This window comes from Frieseomelitta varia, unplaced genomic scaffold (genome assembly GCF_011392965.1).
Source record: "Frieseomelitta varia isolate USP_RPSP 00005682 unplaced genomic scaffold, Fvar_1.2 scaffold_776, whole genome shotgun sequence".
NCBI lineage: Eukaryota > Metazoa > Arthropoda > Insecta > Hymenoptera > Apidae > Frieseomelitta > Frieseomelitta varia.
Genome location: NW_025110563.1, coordinates 417189 through 437311, shown reverse-complemented (window position 1 = coordinate 437311; position 20123 = coordinate 417189). Strand labels below are relative to the sequence as shown.

Sequence of the window (20123 nt, the reverse complement as noted above, 5' to 3'; positions counted from 1 at the left end):
AAAGAAAGCGACGAATTATTATTGTATACGGTTTGGTCGCTCGTTATGGTTCGCGAACCAGTTGCAAGCGCAAGGGGTTAAAATGAAATTTTAGGGTGTGGTAATAAATTAATTCACGGAAGGCGGAAATGTGTAGCGCGTGAAAAATATAACGAAAGAAAGGAGAGTGCAAGAAATTTGATGTAGAATCCGTGTTTCGAATTGTACCATACCTTACTAGATTATTCGATATATTATGAAATGAAGCTTAACGTTAACTGTTAAATTTTTTGTACGTGCAACAACAATTCAATACAGAATACGAATAAATAAATAGTATTGGTTTAATGTAGCGCGTAATTCAGTGTTTTGACGATTTCGATACTTTCTGAAAAATGCATGCCGACGAAAAATTCTCATTATAGGTCGTGAATGAATTTTTATACTACATAGCCAAGACTTGTATTAATTCTCACCCTAATATCCTTGTCGAGATGATTTTTAATATCTTTCGTTCGAACGAGCTCTTCCTTTTTTCTTTTCTCTCAGCCGTAAGACTGCCGAATGAGAATTGCTCTACTCGGGGATATTTCGTGTACTTTCGTCTACAAGATTTACTTCCGAGTTTTTCTTCTTTAATATTTTTACCGATATTTCGAAGTTCCATCTGAAAACTGAAATTTTCCCGTTCGAAAATATTTCGTATATACCGTTACTCGGAGGGAGTTTTCATTTCGGTGTTTTCATTGAACGAACTTCGGATGCAAAAAAAGAAAGAAAGAAAGAAAGGAAAAAAAAGTGGAAATTGAACCTTCTTATTTTCACTTCGATTGCCCGGTATCTTCCAATAACTGTGCGAGCTTCTTGTTTTTAGTTTCGTTTCGTAAATGTTCCCCTCCGACGTACGCGCGCGTGCCGGGATATTTTTTTCCAATTTCGAACAAGTTTGAACATCCTCTGGAAGAACAGAGAAGTCTCGAGAAATTCGTTTTCTTATCATTACGATGAAAAAACGGAACGATCGTCGAATTGATAGAAATTAAAAGACCCGTCGATTTTTTTAAAGCAACGATCGCGTTTGCCGCGCGCACGCGAGTTTCTGCCCCTTTGAAAAATGAATTTCACCGAGGTGGTGACGTTGACTCTCGTTTTCACGAGCGATAATAAATATTCTAGCTGATATAAAAGCAACTGTCCCTTGGTTGAATTAAAAACGCGAAACGATTAAACGGCATGCGACGAAGCATGCATTTTTCATGGTTTATTTCACATTGAAACACCGAAACGCGCGTCTACCGCGTTTATTATGAACGTTTCAACCTTCATCTGAGATTTATTAAACGGAGGATTAAGCTAATTGCCCGATAAATTCTACAAGATATGCATCTAAATATCACGCTTGAGGCTCTTCGCGTTTGCGTTACATTATACAGAATATGCATACAGGGTGTCCCGGTAAGAGAATTATTCAATGTTAAAAAAAATCCTAAGAAGCTAAAATGATCAACTGTACTTTTTATACAAAGTGTCTCAATAAGAAAATAACTCAACTTTGTTGGAATGATCAGCTGTGCTTTTTATAAGTTACTTTTCGTCTCGGTAAGATGCAATGTTAAAAAATAATCCTTGAAAGCCAAAATAATCAGCTGTACATTTTATACAAACTGTCTTAGTAAGAAAATGATTCAATATTAAAAATAATCCTAAGAAATAAAAATGATCAACTGTACTTTGTGTACAAGGTGTCTCAGTATGAAAATGACTCGAATTTGTTATAAATTTGTTATAAAAAAACATTAAAATGATCAGCTGTGCTTTTTATAAGTTACTTTTCGTCTCAATAAGATTCAATGTTAAAAATAATCCTTAAAAGCCAAAATAATCAGCTGTACGTTTTATACAAACTGTCTCAGTTAGAAAATGATTCAATGTTAAAAATAATCCTAAGAGGTCAAAACGATCAACTGTACTTTTTTTACAGGGTGTGTCAGTATAAAAATAACTCAAATTTGTTGTAAATAATCCTAAGAAGCTAAAATGATTGGCTGTACTTTTTATACAGGGTGTTTCGGAAAAAGAATGATTCAAATTAATTAAAAATAATCCTAAGAAAAGCCAAATTGATCCACCTGTATAGAGCTTTCTATACAGTTATCAATTTCATATTACTCAGATATATAATCAATGTTCGACGCCTATGGAACGAATTTAATCTTTAGTTATTCAATTGTTCGGCACAGGAACAACTCTAAGGTAAATTCCCGAGGGAAAATAATGTTTCGTAATTGCAATTCTTCTATGGATTCCAATTTATGGAACAGATCGACATAATGGCTTGCGAACGATTCAAACGTGTGGAGTACAATGTTTCCACAATATTTTCCCGCGTTACATTACACGTACAAGTTTTTCGTGTTTTTCCACAAAAACGTTTCACTTCCAAGAAAATAAAACGCAGTTCTTCCTTTTTTCTCTGCGTTTCTGGAAATTTTCTTTAAAAATTTATTTTAGAACTACACCCCACGCTCCCCACAGAGAATTTCATTCTGCAGTCGATAATTGGCCACGTGCTCGTTTCACCGGACGAAATCTTCAAATGCATTCTCGCCGGAAACAAAGCGCCGGACGAGACGATTCAATTCCACCATTATTTCTCGGCGTCTCTTCTCTCATCGACGGTTCCGCCATTACTGCGGAACACCCAGTATGCACGCGCCGGGGTCAAAGTTCAAAGATCACCCCCGCCGCGATTGCCGCGCCGGCAGAGAAGCGAACGGTGCAATATCATTGCGAGTAACTGGAGAAATATGAGCCACTCTCTGGTTCGGGCAAGATGCTGTACGACTTTCCGTTTCGCCGGGCGGATCGATCGCACGCGCGGTTCCACGTAACGCAAGAAACGAACGGTAACACAGTCATCGATCATCTCTGGCACGTGAAATCCCCTTAAAGATATATATGTATATATATACCTAACATATTCGTACGGCGTGTTTCGCTGCGAGACACACGACTTGATGTATCGGACATTTTCTCACCCTTACTCGGGGTGAGATTTGCATCGGCGAACGCGGCTATCGAAATCGCTTCGCGAGAGAGGAGATATCCGATTCTTTCCGATTTCGCCCGACTCTTTAGAGAGATTGAAACCGATCTTTCTCTTCGCCCGTGAAAACAGAGGGCGAATATCGAATGCGCGGCATTTTCGGTGAATTGCAGGGGGAAATTGAAAAATTTTTCGAAACGAGGGAAACCGACAGGTGCATGGACTATCCGCGCTATTTCAACCGTGCTAATTATTTTTCCAACATGGTTGGTAATTTTGTCTGCAAAGTGATTCTCTTTTTATTTTTTTTTATTTTTTTTTGTACAAAGAGTCGCTTGTATTTTCGCGCTGATTACGACGGAAATGGCAACGAGCTGCATTGCTGTCGGCGATGTAATAACAGACGCGTGTCTTCCGCGAGAGAGACGACGCAGCGATGCATATTCGTACGTAGGCTCAAAGTAGAGTACGTTTAGCAACGAACCGATGCGAGTCAGAGTAAAGGATCTGAAAGATCGCTGAAAAGGATTGCACTAAAGAAAGATAAAAATGATCGCGTCGAAGAAGCACACTTTATCCACTTTCGCGATTCTTATAATGTTGAAATTGTATTGTGCAAGAAGTTATGCGATATTATAATATCCTTCTGAATATGATCAGAGAATATTTGAACGAAAATTCGTCAATGAGAAAAGAATGAAAATGATTCCATTGAAAAAACAGCTTGATACACGTGACCCACTTTCGTGATTTTTAGATATTTGAAGAATACAAAGAAGTGTATTGCACGATTTTATATTGTTTGTCGAATCGAATGTGACCAAAGAATGTTCGAATAAAAATTCAGCTTGTTTCTCCGGATCAGTGACCTGTCAACCGGCGGTGTTTCGCGATTACGCTGGCTTCGTTCTCCTGAAAATTGCGCGATTAAAGAGGAAACTGTTGCCGAAAGGCAGCAACAACCGGACCCGGGAGTGTACGTTATTTTTCCCAGGCAGAAAGTTAAAATATATGAGAGCAAGTACTCCACTTTCGTGCGAAACGTAATTCCGCGGCGTGCATTAACGTGCAAATTTCACCGAATTTCGCCAGTTACCAAATTGCCGACTTTCAAGGGTTTCGTACACGTCGTGTCTTCTTTATTTTTTTCTTTTTTTTTCGTTTATTTTTCTCGTTTCATTTCCGGCCCGTGAAAAACTTATTCTTGAAGATTTTTTCCATGTTTTTTTTTTTTTCAAAATACCGAATCAGTTTCGCGACGCTTCAACGAGCATAAATTGTACATCATAAATTCGCTATCAGAAAACTGCACGCAGCGGCCACTTTTAACTTACCGTTACCCGCTAACTTCTCCCAACAGGCTTTATACGACCAGTTTTACGAAGTTGGCGAACTAACAACGATTTTACGAAGATTACATTCGGCTGGTCTCGCGCTGCCGCCATCGCCGGCATCGTAAAAATCCGAAATACGAAATTGATTAGCAAGTTTTCGCCTCGGCCTCGCGCAAGTTGACGAACAGTCGTTCGTCACTTTTGAAGAAATAAAGTGCACCTTCGGAATTACTTCCAAAGTGTATAAAAGAAAATTCTAACGGGAAAAAATATTAGTGGTATCACGCGTGAGATTGATAAACTATCTCTACTGATAAATTATTGTCCATCTGGATCTAAAGTATTGCTTTAATTTCTTTTATTAAATGAATACATTGGTATAACAATCATTTACAGTTGATAAAATATCGAAAAGATTTGGAATTTGATAATTAAATCTGTAAATTAATATAACAATCATTTACAGTTGATAAAATATCGAAAAGATTTGAAATTTGAAAATTAAATCTGTAAATTAATATAACAATCATTTACAGTTGATAAAATATCGAAAAGATTTGAAATTTGAAAATTAAATCTGTAAATTAATATAACAATCATTTACAGTTGATAAAATATCGAAAAGATTTGAAATTTGAAAATTAAATCTGTAAATTAATATAACAATCATTTACAGTTGATAAAATATCGAAAAGATTTGAACTTCCAGTTCTCCCAGGTCTGTACTTCAATTTTTAACAATTTCCAAGCAACAAATGTGTCGTGATAAGTATTTTTTGCGACGATTGAAAAAGCTTTTTACTTCTCGAGTATTTAGTTGCCTAAGCTTTCTCCTAAGTACGTTCCTTTCGTTTGATCCACTTCGAAGATTTACATCGTTACGATATGATCAAAGTTTCATGAATGAACATCGAAACGTCTGACCTACACTCTCCGGCGAAACTTTTGTCTGGTCAATGACTTCCAATACTACTACTGCCACCGCCTTGTGGATCAATAACGCAGTATCTTCTCGAAAAACATGAAAATATAGAAATAAACGTTCGTATCTTGGAATTCTTTCTCTTGCTGGACAAACTGATTTAAATTAAATTAAACTGATTTATTATGAAATAATAATTATATTAAATAATTATTATTTCGATATTAATTTCGCATTCTTCAAAATTCTAGCATTCCTGCACAATTATGAAGCTATCCGGAAACCCCGTTGATTAAATTTTAAATTGCAGAATGGAAATAATGATAATGTCAATTAATGATAATGATAATTATCGTTGGAAATTCGCCATAGACTTCACTGTCGTTTATCCGAAAATTAAAAAAACTGACACGAAATTGTGGAATTGTTGATCGTTTAGACTACTCGCAGATCTCTCGCAATTTTCACAAAATTTTTAATACGAAACAATTGTCGAATTATTATCTATCGAACTGAGCGAATCTGATCTACCGATAGAACATCGATGGAGATATTTAATAAAAAAATTTCATCAAGATGATTATATTAAACGTCGCTCTCTTTCGCTAAAAGTTCAATCGATCATCGAAGCCCGAAGTTTCGAAGTTGATAATTAACAAATTATTAAAACGCTGTTAGAGCCAGAGGAGACGCTGCGAATTTTAATAAGGCGGATCAAAGAAATTTTAATCGTCGCGACATTTTTCGTCAGCGTATTAACTAAGAAAAAAAAACTCTTACGTCTCAGTTGTTCGGAGTATCGTTTCTTTCGAAGGAAAGAAAGTCTCTTTATTGACAAACGAAATCAAACATCTGAATTCTCGAGAGCAAGTCAAACGCCGAAATAGTGATCGAGTGTATCGTAAACCACCTCTGAACGACATTTACCATCAGTCGAAGCATAACTCTGCAATAACCAAACGAATTTCCTCGTCGTACCAACGAAATAATTATCGAACTATCAACTTGGGGCATCGATCGATGCAAATCCCTTCATTAATTATGTATCAATTCATCGTCAGCCGGATGAAGGGTGGATCGTTTGTTGGTCGTGCAATATGTGCGTTACCAGAAATAAAACGGTCACCCAAATAGATTCCGAAATTTCGGATTTTACTCGAAAAATGAAAAAGAGAAAAATAGAATACAATGCTGAAGAATGCAACGTTAACCACATAGTTAATAGTTACTATGAAATACCTATTATTAGTTTATTATTACCTATTGTTAATTTATTATTACATGGAATATTGAACACCTATTATAACTGTGAAATACCTATTATACCAATTATTAATTTATTATTATATCGGTTACTGTACTATTTCTGAGTTTGAATTTTCAATCGTATAGCATCGAATATGCCAATACTTTGCCAACTCGACAATGAGGAGTAATTTAAACAGTCATCGAAGAATAATTATTACGCCGTTTTTACTTCATATTTGTTATTTAATGCTTCAACATAATATTATTTTTACACCATATTCTTCACTACGGTATTCATACGCAGATGGGAAACATCAGGTGTGTTTCTACGGTGACGATTGGAAATGTTGAAAGTGACGTTCGATAGAGTCAGAAGTCGATAAGAGAAAATGGAATTTCGAAATCGATGACGTCTCAGAGTTAGGTTTAGAATTTTATATTTAATACGAAACTCCTTCGTCATGCTTTGTACATTGCCAATTCGACAGTGAGGAATAATTTAATTGGTCATCGAAGAATTATTACGTCGTGCAAAAATATAACGCGAGATACAACGGAACACAGGTTTCAAGTAGATACGGTCTGTATCTGGTCAGACTCGCCCTGCAACTAATCTGTATTACAATCAAATTCACCTCGACCGAAGTTATTTCAAATAAATATTACCTGTTTCAATTCTAGAAAAAAAAAAAACATATAGAAATTCAATAACAGCTTCGTGTTACGCTTTTTATCTTACGTGGAAGAGTCTTTTGAAACGCTTTGCGTTCATGTTTTTCACCGAGATACAAAAGCTCGCGTCCCACGCAACAAAAAGGCTCGTATCGTCAAATTTTATTAAAAAATTATACGCTTAACGTCCGTATACATATCGGATAAGCGGTTCGCCGATACACGCATATTGGAATACCTCGCGCGATAATATAATTCCACTATTATGATGGAAATACAATTCTTTGTCCTTTTGTTCCGCGAGGAGTCGGAAAAGGATGTAAGACAATATGAAATTCTCCCTGCCTCTTGCGTAGGAAATTGACAACTGATATTGGACACGTTCGTGTTTTGTCAAAAAAAAAAAAAAAAGAGAGAAAAAAAAAGTAAAAGAAGAGAAAGCTCGGCAGGATTATTTTCATCGATGGCCGCCCGGCTTAAACTTTACAATGGCCGTATTATTTGCAACACTATGCGAAACGTCACGTTCGAAATATCGACAGCCAGATTATTACCGATTCTTCGAATCGAAATATTGTTATTGTCGAAATATCTAACGAACATCTGTTGTTATTGACAATATCGGATCGGCGATATTATATTCCTATTGGTGGCCAGTGAATAATCATTAAAATAATAACGTCAAATATTCATGTGACTTCCATTGGCTTCCTATTGGAGTAACTTCAACGTGCTAAATTCAGATTACAAACGCAGTATCTCTGGATTGGAACTATGAAAAAATCTAATATCTATTCTCTTCTTGTTACAAATATCATCGTACGCTACGTGTTATTATATTATTATGACACAGAGTGACACAATTTCCTCCATCTACATTCGAGCAAATAAAATTCAACGAGATAGAAATATAATTGTTTCATTGCCCGATTAGTTCAGCTATGACAATGTTCCGGAGAAAATATCCCTTGTAATACAATTACAAAATAACAATACGCCTTTTATAATTATACTTACAGCGTAATTCTGCTTACAGACCGTAGAAAATGTAACGAAAGTCCAACCTTCCCAACGAATTGATTCTTGGAAACTGGTAAAAAAACCGAACCGCGCTGGTCGTAACAAAACGTGGGCCGAGACGTCTCTAAATTCGATGAATCGTCCGAGGGAAGCTGACTCGCGACGAATTATTTATCGCGGAACGATGAAACGCTTAATCTTTCAAACGGCCACGGCCGGAAAAAGGCCGTCCATTCCGCGACGCGGCATCTCTCGAATTAATAAAATCTTCATGGATGCAATCTCGCGGAAAATTGCGCGAATTTCGTTGGAATGGAGTCGTCCCCCCTCCCACTCCCCCCCCTTGCCGGCGAATTCGCGTTGCTACATCCCTAGGAAGGCGAGTAGTTCGAACGCCGCGCGGACGCTTTAATCCACTGATACCGGGGGAATCCCTGTGTCGCGGAGCCATCCAATAATGACGTTATCATTGATGTATGGACCTCGAGACAGCGCCGCGCCGTGCTCATGAATATATCGAGAAATGAGTCGGAGATATTTTACATCGAGCTCCTTTCTTTTTGTTTTTTCTTTTGCTTCTTTTTTTCTCTTCTTTTTACAATCGCGAACTGTGCGACTCGAAGCAAAGCGAAGCGAAGAAAAAGGCGAAAGAGAAAGATGGGAAAACGATACTTCGATTTATTTAACTGGCGGCTGCGCCCCGTTCGAAAACACCACGACACTTGCCAGGCTCATATTTCCCCTTGAAATGTAAATCGAAACGGGTCGAACTAGAGCTTCGACTGTCCCGAAATCTCGATTGTCGATGCTCGTTTCTATGCTTCGTCGTCTTCGACAACGACAACCCGTTACCAACTTATATACTTCGATCGAAAGTTAATTACTTTCACTCGTTACTTTTATCTCAAAACGAACCGACTGCCTCTTTAATAAAAGTTCGAAGCAAATTTACATTTTACTCGCCCTTCCACGCCCGGCGAATAATAATTATTTTCACGCGCGACGAAACCAGAGGCAGGCGGCAATAATTCAGGTTTAACGAAATTTTGACTCTTAACGAGCCTGTTGTGACCGACCAGCCGACGAGAAAACGTAAAAATCGAACGTCATTTCAATTCGTTCGCTCGCGCGAGACAGGCGGGGAACACCGTGTTCGATTCGAGCAAACATTTACGAGCAGGGAGGGAGGAGAGACCAGTATCAGGAGACGAACACCCGAACCAGCCAGACTTCCCCTTAATTATCGACGTCCGATTAATTAACAGCGAGCTCACGTCGCTGCAACACAGCGCTCCGTGTGTCGAAACTCCGTGTGTCGGGAATCGGTTCGGCGATATTAACGATTCTTAGCTCGCCGCGTGCCCGTATTTACGTGCAACGTTCATATCGATTTCGCATGAATCAGCACGCGTGGCTCCAGATAAACGCGCTCCCTATAATTTTTATAGGCTTCGCGCTCGCAGTAAATTCGCGGCTGGATATTAATTTCAACGGGTAGAAAGGACGATGCGAAACGCTGGCGGTAAAAGGCGAGGATGTTTATGAATCACTGGGCCGACTGGTTTGGATACATTTTTAAAAATCCTTTCCGCTCGGTATTTTCGCTACGAAATTATTCCAACGGCAGCGGCATCGTTCTTTCTTTTTCTTTTTTTTTTTAGGGAGGGGGAAGGGGGAGAGGAGAGGGAGCAAATCTTTCTTTGCGTGAGCTTTTAAAGCAAAAGCTAAAACTTTCGTAGCTTTTAAAAGCGTGGTCAAACATTTATGAAACTGTTGGCTGCCTACGCGCGTTCAAGCGTTGAACAATCTTGTGGTGGAATGCTTCGGAATAAGACAGGATGAGAGGAAGACAGAAGAGAGAAAATTAAGAAATACCATAAAAAGGAAATAAGTTAAAAAAGTATTACATGGAGCGTGATTAATTTCGAATGTAATGCTTGATACTAGCAAGAAAAAAAATTCAACGTTTTAGGTAGACACAAGCCAATTTATACTTGCTGCTTTACGTGAAAAGAGAATGTGCGAGGCTCGAAAATTTCTCTGCGATATTGCCGGCAATTTAACAAGAAGAAAAGATTAACATCACGGAGGAGATTGGTCAATTTTCAGCATCGAAACAACGCGCCTAAATTGAACGGCGCGGAATTGTTAAATGCGCAACGTTTAATGGCTTGAAATAGCCGCGCGGGATATAATGCATTTCCTATTACCATTATGTCCACAGGCATCACGTTATTAGGCAATTGTACAGGAATTAGAGTATCGCATTGTTCGCGATTTCCCATTGTTATTAAAGAGTCGAATGTTCCGCGAAAAAAGTCAATATCAGAAATATTTCGCCACAAAACTGTTGCTCGAGTCTGTGCAATTCAACGTATTTTCTTTCTCTTTTTTTTCATATTTTGCGTAATTTCTATACTTTCCAACTGTAACTGTTTTACGTTAATTCTGTTGAAACTGGAAGAATGAGAAAATGAAGTCTTTCGTTAGACTGATTATGGAATTGCACACGTTGAGGCTTGTATGAGTCGATGTTTGAGACTATAGGCCACTACATAATTATTAATAAATCGAGTGTAACATTATCACGTATTCTAATTTAGTTTAAATCAGTCACAATTCGGACATAAATATGTCATGCACGTTCGATTGCATTTACTACGACTTGGTAAATTTACGTGAAACAACAGCAAATGACATTTTATCCAGACCGTTTGATCTTAATGTGTTTTTTATTTCGCTCGACCGCGTTTGCTTGTACAAATAGAAATAACCAGATTTGCTTCTTTCGACGATAACAGTTAATATCGACGCAACGTATCGATCGATAGAATTCAAATAAAAATCACTTAACACGTCGCTGAAAAATTATCGATAAAAATTATCTTTGCAACGATTTTCAAACGATCTCAAAATCAATATCCTAATTTAACCATGGTCATACGATCCAAGGAATATTGAGAAATGAATCGTTCTTCGTCTTCGTACAAATTCTTGCCAAAATTTTACGTCTATTTCTATAAATACCAAATGAAAAATTACCAATAACTTTTATAACGATTTGAAAAATTAAAAATCTCAAAATCAATGTTCTAAACCTAACCTAACCATGGTCAGAAGATCCAAGGAATATTTAGAAATGAATCGTTTTTCGTCTTCGTACAAATTCTTGCCAAAATTTTACGTCTATTTCTATAAATACCAAGTGAAAAATTACCAATAATCTTTTTAACGATTTTAAAAATTCCAAACGATCTCAAAATCAATATCCTAATTTAACCATGGTCATACGATCCAAGGAATATTGAGAAATGAATCGTTCTTCGTCTTCGTACAAATTCTTGCCAAAATTTTACGTCTATTTCTATAAATACCAAATGAAAAATTACCAATAACCTTTGTAACGATTTTAAAAATTAAAAATCTCAAAATCAATGTCTTAAACCTAACCTAACCATGGTCAGAAGATCCAAGGAATATTTAGAAATGAATCGTTTTTCGTTTTCTTACAAATTCTTGCAAAAATTGTACGTGTATTTCTGTAGATACCAAAGTAGCTCCAGTTATCCCGTCTTCTGTACAATAAAGAGCGGCACGAAATACCGACACCTTACCGGTTTCATTTAAACGTACGGCGAACGTAACTGCGCGTGCATGCCGATTAAGCGAATTTATAGGAATATCAATGGCCTCATTACAATATTCCGATATTACAATTTCGACGGGTTCTACGTTCCACGCCAGCGTGCCTCCGTTTTTCATCGATTATTACGGTATTTGCATTTTTTTTTTTTTTTTACAGCCCCTCGACTGGACTCGATAATTTCATATTCGCGCATTTCAATTTCTACTTTCCATCTCTCTCGATTAGATCTTCTTTACGGTATTACTCATCAACAACCACGATTTAATTCTTTAATTCTTCGTTTCATTTATTTTCTTTTTTTTTTATGCGATACTCGATTGTATATTTTAAATTTTACTTTCTGCACGAAAGGAGCGATAATTTGAGACATTGCGGGTAATGGATTACAAACGCGAATTAAGCTGGCAGTTGACTAGAGAAGCTAGAGAACCAAGTCAGAGTGACTACACACGTTTTGAGCAACTTTCATCGGGGCCATTTATAACGATGTTCGTAACAATAGGCGATGTGGGATGATCGTTCCCTTTTGTCGAGTATAAAGGACGACTCGATGGTTAAATTTCCATTAGAAAATTTTCAATTACTCACCACCGTGCGAAGAAGCCAACTCGCTGCCTCCGACTTAAGCATCTGAAAGAAAAAAAATAAAGAAAAGGTTTAACGACAATCGCTAAGACGATTGAAATTTAATGCATTCACCGCTTCGTTTCTAGCATGAACAAAACGCGTGGTGTGTTATTCATCCAGAGAATCGCGAAATAATGAAAACGTGAAAAGAACGGACCTTCTTGCTACTCGTGTAAAGGAAAATTAAAGAAAATCGATCGGCATCGAGGCTTTGCTGTTTCTAAAGTCATAAAAGAACGATACAGCGAAAAATTGCTACGGAGAAAGAGGCTGAAACCCGAGTGAAAAGAGAAATTTATCAACATTCAAAACTGTGCTTTCGACTCGACAAAGCCTCGAATAAAATTACCAATTTTCATCCAACGATTCTCGCAGTTCAACGAGAGATCAGAAGGAACACAAATGCACAATCAGACGAGGAAGAATCGAATTTATGAGAGCAATGTAAAACAATTTTCTTCCTTTTTTCTCTTTTTTTTTTTTATAATTAGCGATTCCGCGTTCTAATTGAACGCAATCACGACGGCGGGACAACGAAATTGAAAATTCTCGTTGGGACGGAGTCACGCGCCGCTTATTACGCAAATAGGCCGAACGAGTGCACGGCGAATTAGCAAGAGATTCTAGATTCGAATGGAGCACTTTTAAGCTTTGTTTTATGTTCGCATATATTATACAGTTAATGGGAGAAGCAATTTCAGCCTACTAGCGTCTGCCCATTTAAAAAAAAAAAGTACATGAACAGAATATTGCTAAAATTACGTTCTTAATTAAATTGATGATACTTCACAGTTCCAGTGCATAGTTCAGCAAACATCTGTGACACTATACTAACATAATTTGTAAACTACGTTTTGACAGAACTTCCGAGTTTATTCGTCTTCAGAATTATTCCGAAATTCTTCGCTTCTACGCACATGTTGAAACTGTTGCAATCCTCTTCAAATAAAAGAACCGAGTTCGTTTCAAAATGCGGCGTTCGTTTTACTTCAATTGCAAGATGCTATTACATCGAGCAACAGGTGAGAAAGCGAAGACACTTTCCTTCCCGAAAACGCTACAGACTGTCTGTACCGTGACAAAGAAAGCATTGAAAAATTCTCTGATGGATTTGAAAGTTGAAACATTACGATTGTTTTTCGTCATTTTATTCAACGTTGAGTGTCAAGCTTAGACGACGAGAATTCCAAAGAAAGGCAACGTTTTCGCTTAAATGAATTTCCGTTCAATGAGCAATTTGAGCATGTGAAAATGATCGAATCGTTTTCGAAAAAAGGAACAAAAGGACTGAACGCGAACGTCGATCGTAGTAAAGAGTGTGGAAGGGAATTAGCGACTCGTCGGAGGGAAGGCGAACGTGCTTGCGGCGTGTAACACGAAATACAGAAACTCCAGAGTAAAGTATCGTGTGCAAGTTGACCCTCGGTGGCCGGTTCATGGCGTTAATTTATAGCGTGCGTGACACTGTGAGACCATAGATCGCCGCACCGCTCGCCATTGTACACGCTGTTATGGCGATAATATTCTAATCGGGGCCGCGTGTGTGCGCTCTCGCGAGCTCGCTCGCCGCGTCAAGGCGCTTTAGCCTCTATACACACGGCCGACACGTGTCACTTTTGTAGCCGCGTTTCAACCGTACACAATCCCACTCTTGATTAATTGTAGCTTTAACTTCTCGAACGTAACGGGCTTATAATTTTCGGGCACGTGGCGCGCGAGGATTTTCGAATGGCGGCTCGTGCCATCGTGGAACCGTTATCGCGATAATATTCTAATTCAAGTGCCGGTGTACTCTCTGGCTAAGCTATCGCGGAAGAGATATGTCGTTTTAAAACACAGCGATATTTTAATGATATTTTAATGACATTCCATCGACGAATTGCTAATTTCACGAATTCAACGAGTTTGTGATATAACGGAGATATAGTCAAACTTTATTTACTGGAACGAAATTTTAGTCAACGCCCAGTTGAATGACTTGCCAATTGAATCTGTTTGTTTGAACAAATGAATTTCTATTATAATTTCTTAGATTATTTACAGGGACAAGCTACGAAAGATACGTAATTTTACAAAACGAAAAATACGTTTTGAAAATAAATAGGTTTGAAAATAAATAGGTTATAAATTATATAACATATAGTTAGAATCAAATTTGGATAACAATACACTGACTGATAAATGAATGGTATATTCGTGATAACGCTCAGAAATAATACACGTTTATTTTTCAACAAAATTTATATATGGTTAAAACCAAATTTGATAAGAATAGATTGACTGATAAATGAATAATATATTTCTAATAACACTCACAAATATAATAATACACGTATTTCTCTACAAAAATTACATGTGATTAGAACCAAATTTGATAAGAATACATTGATTGATAAATGAATGGTACATTCATGATAATAAATAATAAATAATAGATAATAACTAATAAATAATAGACTTATATCTCTACAAAAATTACGGTTAGGACCAAATTTGATAAGAATACACTGATTGATAAAAAAATAGTACATTCGTAATAACACTAATAAATAATAGACGTATTTCTCTACAAAAATTAAATATGGTTAGAATCAAATTTGATAAGAATACACTGACTGATAAATGAACAATATATTCGTAAACGCGACACATAGTACATAAATAGTACAAGTATTTCTCTACAAAAATTACTAGCTGTGCTTTTCTGTAAAAAAAAAAAGAACTAGTAAAATTTACTATGAAAATCCCAGCATTATATTTCGTACATTCAATGTAAATAGAGCGCGATGACAATGTGTATCGGGCCTGAGACGAGGGAAAATGACGTGGAACACGACCCTGCTGTCGACTGTTGCAACTGGTCGTTGTGAAATATCGTGGCGAAGGTATTGATGTCGTCGCGCATTGACTTAATCATGATATACAGGCTTTCCTCGCATGAACGTGTTCCCCCGCGAAATATGTACGCGCCAACCGGATACGGCGGTAAATGATATTCTTATTTTACGGTGATGGATGGATGAATGCAGCCTGTTCGTTCCTCTTTGACGGCAGGTGGTTATTGGAAATGTTACGCGTTACAGGCCATTCGTTATGTTCGTGTTCAAATTGAACATTTCTTTTTTTTTTTTTTTCGAATTCTGCGATGGATCTTCGCTCGTCGATGGAAGAAAGAGAAGGAGACATTAATTTTAAACAAGCGTCGCGCAGAGTGTTGAAGGAGATTTGAAAAATCGGGGAACCCTTTTCGCCGCTGTGATTATTGTTGAAAAATAACAGTGGAGTTGTTTTCGGTGAAACCTTTTGTCCTCTGCGAAATACGTTGGCGAAACAATACCGACGAATGATGCTTGTGCACGAATTGTGATATATGAATTCGTGGATTAGGATAATTGAAGGGGGACGGATTACAGGATGACGTAAAATCGTAACGTCGAAACAGAAATAAATCCGTTCGACGTAAATCCTACACACACAATATTAATATTAATTTCGAAAGTCAGAAATCTTTGCACTGTTAATCAAACTGTCAATGCACGATTCGCAAATGGCAACGACGGAGGAAAGCATCGCGTAGTCACGAAATGAATATTAATATTAATCTAGCTATTGCTTGCTACCTCCATAAGGATCGTTTAAAATTTCTTATCTCTGAGAGAGATACTTTCCTTTCCTCTCCTTTCTTCGCGAAAAAATATTTCCCTTCACTCGACACAGATCATCAACACGACTTCTCTGGAATTTCATTCGAAAACTTCTCTCCGAACCACAAAACTCCATCTTTCTCATCGGAACGAGAGAAAGAAATCGGAGCACAAAAGAATCCGAAGGTTCAGAAACTCGAAGAGTTTCGTCGGGTGTTTCGTAGAACTCGGTTATTATTTCACGAACGCGTCGCTAGATAGAACTTGGAGCATGTTCTTCTTCCGCACAGGCGAAACTACGTGCATCGGCGCTTAGGTGCTCGCCACAGTTGCCACCGAAGTTGCCGCTGAAACATTTAACGTCTCTTCGTCAAACATTCGCCGCGAGGCAACTCCCGACACCGGGAAAAACCAAACGGAGCTTCGAACGTCCGTCGAACAAGGAGCGAAGAAAGAGGAGTGCGCATGGTGCACGGTGTCAGGAGGAAGCATTCCGACGCAACTTTGATTTGCAAACTTTCCGACAAACCTGATAAATTCGCCGGGCCAAAGGGACGCCGGGGGGAGAGAAAAAAGTAAGGCAACGGTCGGCGGATGCTGACGAGGAGAGAAGGAGGAAACCGAAAGGCGAGTAGCAGCCGGAGTTACCCGTTTGCAATGGCGAGAGGGTGCAACTTTCGAAGAAAAGTTGGCCCTCGGCCGCGAATACGGGTCGGCGAAATCAAGTTTCGCAGTTCATAAAGCGGCCCAGCGACAGTTTGTCCCATTTCAATTTTCCCGCGAATGAATATCCAAGTTTCTCGCGAGGCCCCCGGAATTAAGGCAATAAAACTCGTCCCCGTTCCGAGCTTGTTTATCGAGAGGGAACAATTCGCGACAGCGCTTCCTTCGGTCAATCTTCACGCATTTTCTTTTTCTTTTCTTTGGGGGGTGGGGGGGGGGGAAGAAACAAAATTAAACAAAGTGATTTGTAATATAAAGTTCATCAATATTTGAGTAATTAAGGAAAACTGAACAGGCGAACAAAGAGATGTTAAGCTCTCTCGGTTCGCTACTCTCTACAATTTCTTCAAGATCTGCACGCCTTCGTGCTTTTCATCTTCGTTGCATTAAATTACATATCAAACGGTTATTTCAAAAGACGCGTGTCAGGAAACGTTCGATAATGATTTTACTACATAATTGTAGGAATCCCGGCTTGAGATCCCAATTTGTAGAATCTTTCATAAAAAATGATTGTTTATTCTAGGTTAAATAAAGGAAATTTGTTTAATGATGATAAATGACTTTTACACTATTTTGTAAATGCCATAATTGCCAAGTCCCAGGCCAAACTTTCTCTACAGTTTATAGTACTGGGACAGGATATATACACCTGGGACATCTGGTTGCAATTGTTAGGCACTAGGGAAAGTTCTGGGCCCTTTCCCAAAATTTGCCCATCCCACATAATTCTATCTTCGTCGTTTTTATACGTTATTTCAGGATCTTCTCCATAGATGGCTAGGTAGTTCGAAACCAGTACTTGCAGTCGAAAAAGCATACTGCCAGTTACATATACGCATCGTCGTGGCTGCATAAACCAAGATCATACTCCACAGGATCATTTCTGTAGTGGATCTTACTCCGTTCTAAACCAAAGGACGAGTTAATGCAGCCACGATGAGGAGTTTTTGGTACCTTTCCCTGAGCGTGAGGCGGACTCGGGAGATTGACTTTGGTTTCAATCTCCCGGTCATCGATGATCGTTCAGTCCTTGCACTTGGTGCAAGGATGAGGGGGAAGGTGCGTTCTGAGTGGTCTATTTTTGTTTAAATATCAAACAAACAGTCTCTCTTATAAATACGATTGCGAAACAACTGAGTAGTTCTAACGTGGGAAAAAATTAAACGAAATTAAAACCCACGTGGTGTTTATTAATATTTAAGTAATTAGTAGTCATAAACAATTCCAAGTCCCAGGGCCTAACGTTCTCTACAGTTTATAATACACCACTTGGGACATCTGATTGCAATTGTTGGGCACTTGAGAAAGTTCTGGGCCTTTCTCCAAAATATTTGCCCATCCCACATAAATCTATCTTTGTCGTTTTTATACGTTATTTCAGGATCGTCTTCGTAGATGGCGTGGTAATTCGAAACCAGTACTTGCAGACGAAAAAGCATACTGCCAGTTACATATAGGCATCGTCGTGGCTGCATAAACCAAGATCATACTCCACAGGATCATTTCTGTAGTGGATCTTACTCCGTTCTAAACCAAAGGACGAGTTAATGCAGCCACGATGAGGAGTTTTTGGCACCTTTCCCTGAGCGTGAGGCAGACTCGGGAGATTGACTTTGGTTTCAATCTCTCGGTCATCGATGATCGTTCAGTCCTTGCACTTGGTGCAAGGATGAGGGGGAAGGTGCGTTCTGAGTGGTCTATTTTTGTTTAAATATCAAACAAACAGTCTCTCTTATAAATACGATTGCGAAACAACTGAGTAGTACTAACGTGGGAAAAAATTAAACGAAATTTAAACGGGATGTTTTTTAATATTTAAGTAAATTTGTAGGATACATGCATACTGTCACGACTCGCTATTTTCTATCCAAAATCTTACCCCTTAAAATTTCTATCTCCACACACTCACTTGTACACAACCGTACGCTCGTATCTTACATTTTAAGATTAGGCAAACAGTCCCGAGTTTGGTTTTTCAGTTTGCGACAGTTGCCACGCGGAAAGAAATTCCGAACAAACGAGACTTCCTTACCCCGTATTTTTACGCTCTGGCACGAACATTCGCTATCAGTTCTCAATCACCCGTCGTCCACACGAATTTCTACCTCTAAAGTAGTCTAGACTCGTCACTGCACCGACAGAGACGAAGAAGGTGCGGAGAGAGCAGAGTATCGGTGAACCAGACGATCGATCGCGATAGCCCGGCCTCCTTACTTCGGGGATGAATAAGCGCATCGTTCCAATGAACGGTGAACAATGTATTCGAAGACATCCTGGCTCCGTGGATAGTTTGGCGAGTCGAAGATTTTTACCAAGATCTTACAGTGACCGATTGCGAACGCGTGCGAGATCGGGATATTGACCACTTGCGCTGGCAACTGATTGCGGACCAAATCGTATACAATAATACGTCGCTTTCTTAACTCGTTGATACGATATGACTAGATAGAAATTATTGAGAAGTAATAAATTTAAGTGTATTTAAGTATATTTAAAACTGAGAAATTATTGCAATTTTGGGACAAAAAATTCTCGACGTGTGTGGCATGTCATTCCAGCGAACGAGGTTAATTGTCGCGAGTGAAAGAGCAGAAAACATTTTGGAATCGTGCCTCTTTCCACACGGGGAGTTTTCGTTCTCCGTTCGAACGCATCGGTCGTTAAAAGCCAATGAATAACTGTGTAACCGAACAACTATCGCCACGGTGCGATATTTGTTTTTTGAAACACGAAGATGCAACAACAACGAATTCCAATAGAGAAGCACTGGTTGTGTCAATAGTGGCGAATGTATTAACTTTATTTTGTGCACGTTCATATTTGAAATGGATAAAAGTTTGCAGTGACTGACGAAAAATATTTTCTCCGTTTTTGATGACCATCAAAACGGTTTTTTTTTTATTATACTAATTGTAAGTGTTAACTTTATTTTGTCCATGTGAATTGATGAAAGTCGATTAAGATTGTTTAATATTTAATTTTACGTGCAATCAAAATTTGTATAATTTATATTAGCGTTTATATTTGACGTGGATAATTTATTCTACGTGCAACCAAGATTCCTATAATTTATATCAGTATTATTTATACTAAGTTTGCACGAGTAATTGTCTCGATACGTCAAAAATATTTTCGCCATTTTTGATACCACGCATTTTGCATTATATTGAGCGTTAACTGTATTTCATCCATGTTTATTGCCAGAATCGATGCAAATCGATGAAGAAACATCGATTGCTACATCTTTCAATACATAAAT

The 20123-nt window shown here is 38.2% G+C and overlaps 2 non-coding genes across 2 annotated transcripts; both read left to right on the top strand.

Annotated features, from left to right (window-relative positions):
* Positions 1 to 17722: 17722 nt before the first annotated feature.
* Positions 17723 to 17939, top strand: LOC122535823. Its single transcript, XR_006308276.1, has one exon. It is a non-coding gene; the product is annotated as a small nucleolar RNA U3 (small nucleolar RNA).
* Positions 17940 to 18344: 405 nt separating this feature from the next.
* On the top strand, positions 18345 to 18561 carry LOC122535822. The gene has a single exon (XR_006308275.1). It is a non-coding gene; the product is annotated as a small nucleolar RNA U3 (small nucleolar RNA).
* Positions 18562 to 20123: the final 1562 nt, after the last annotated feature.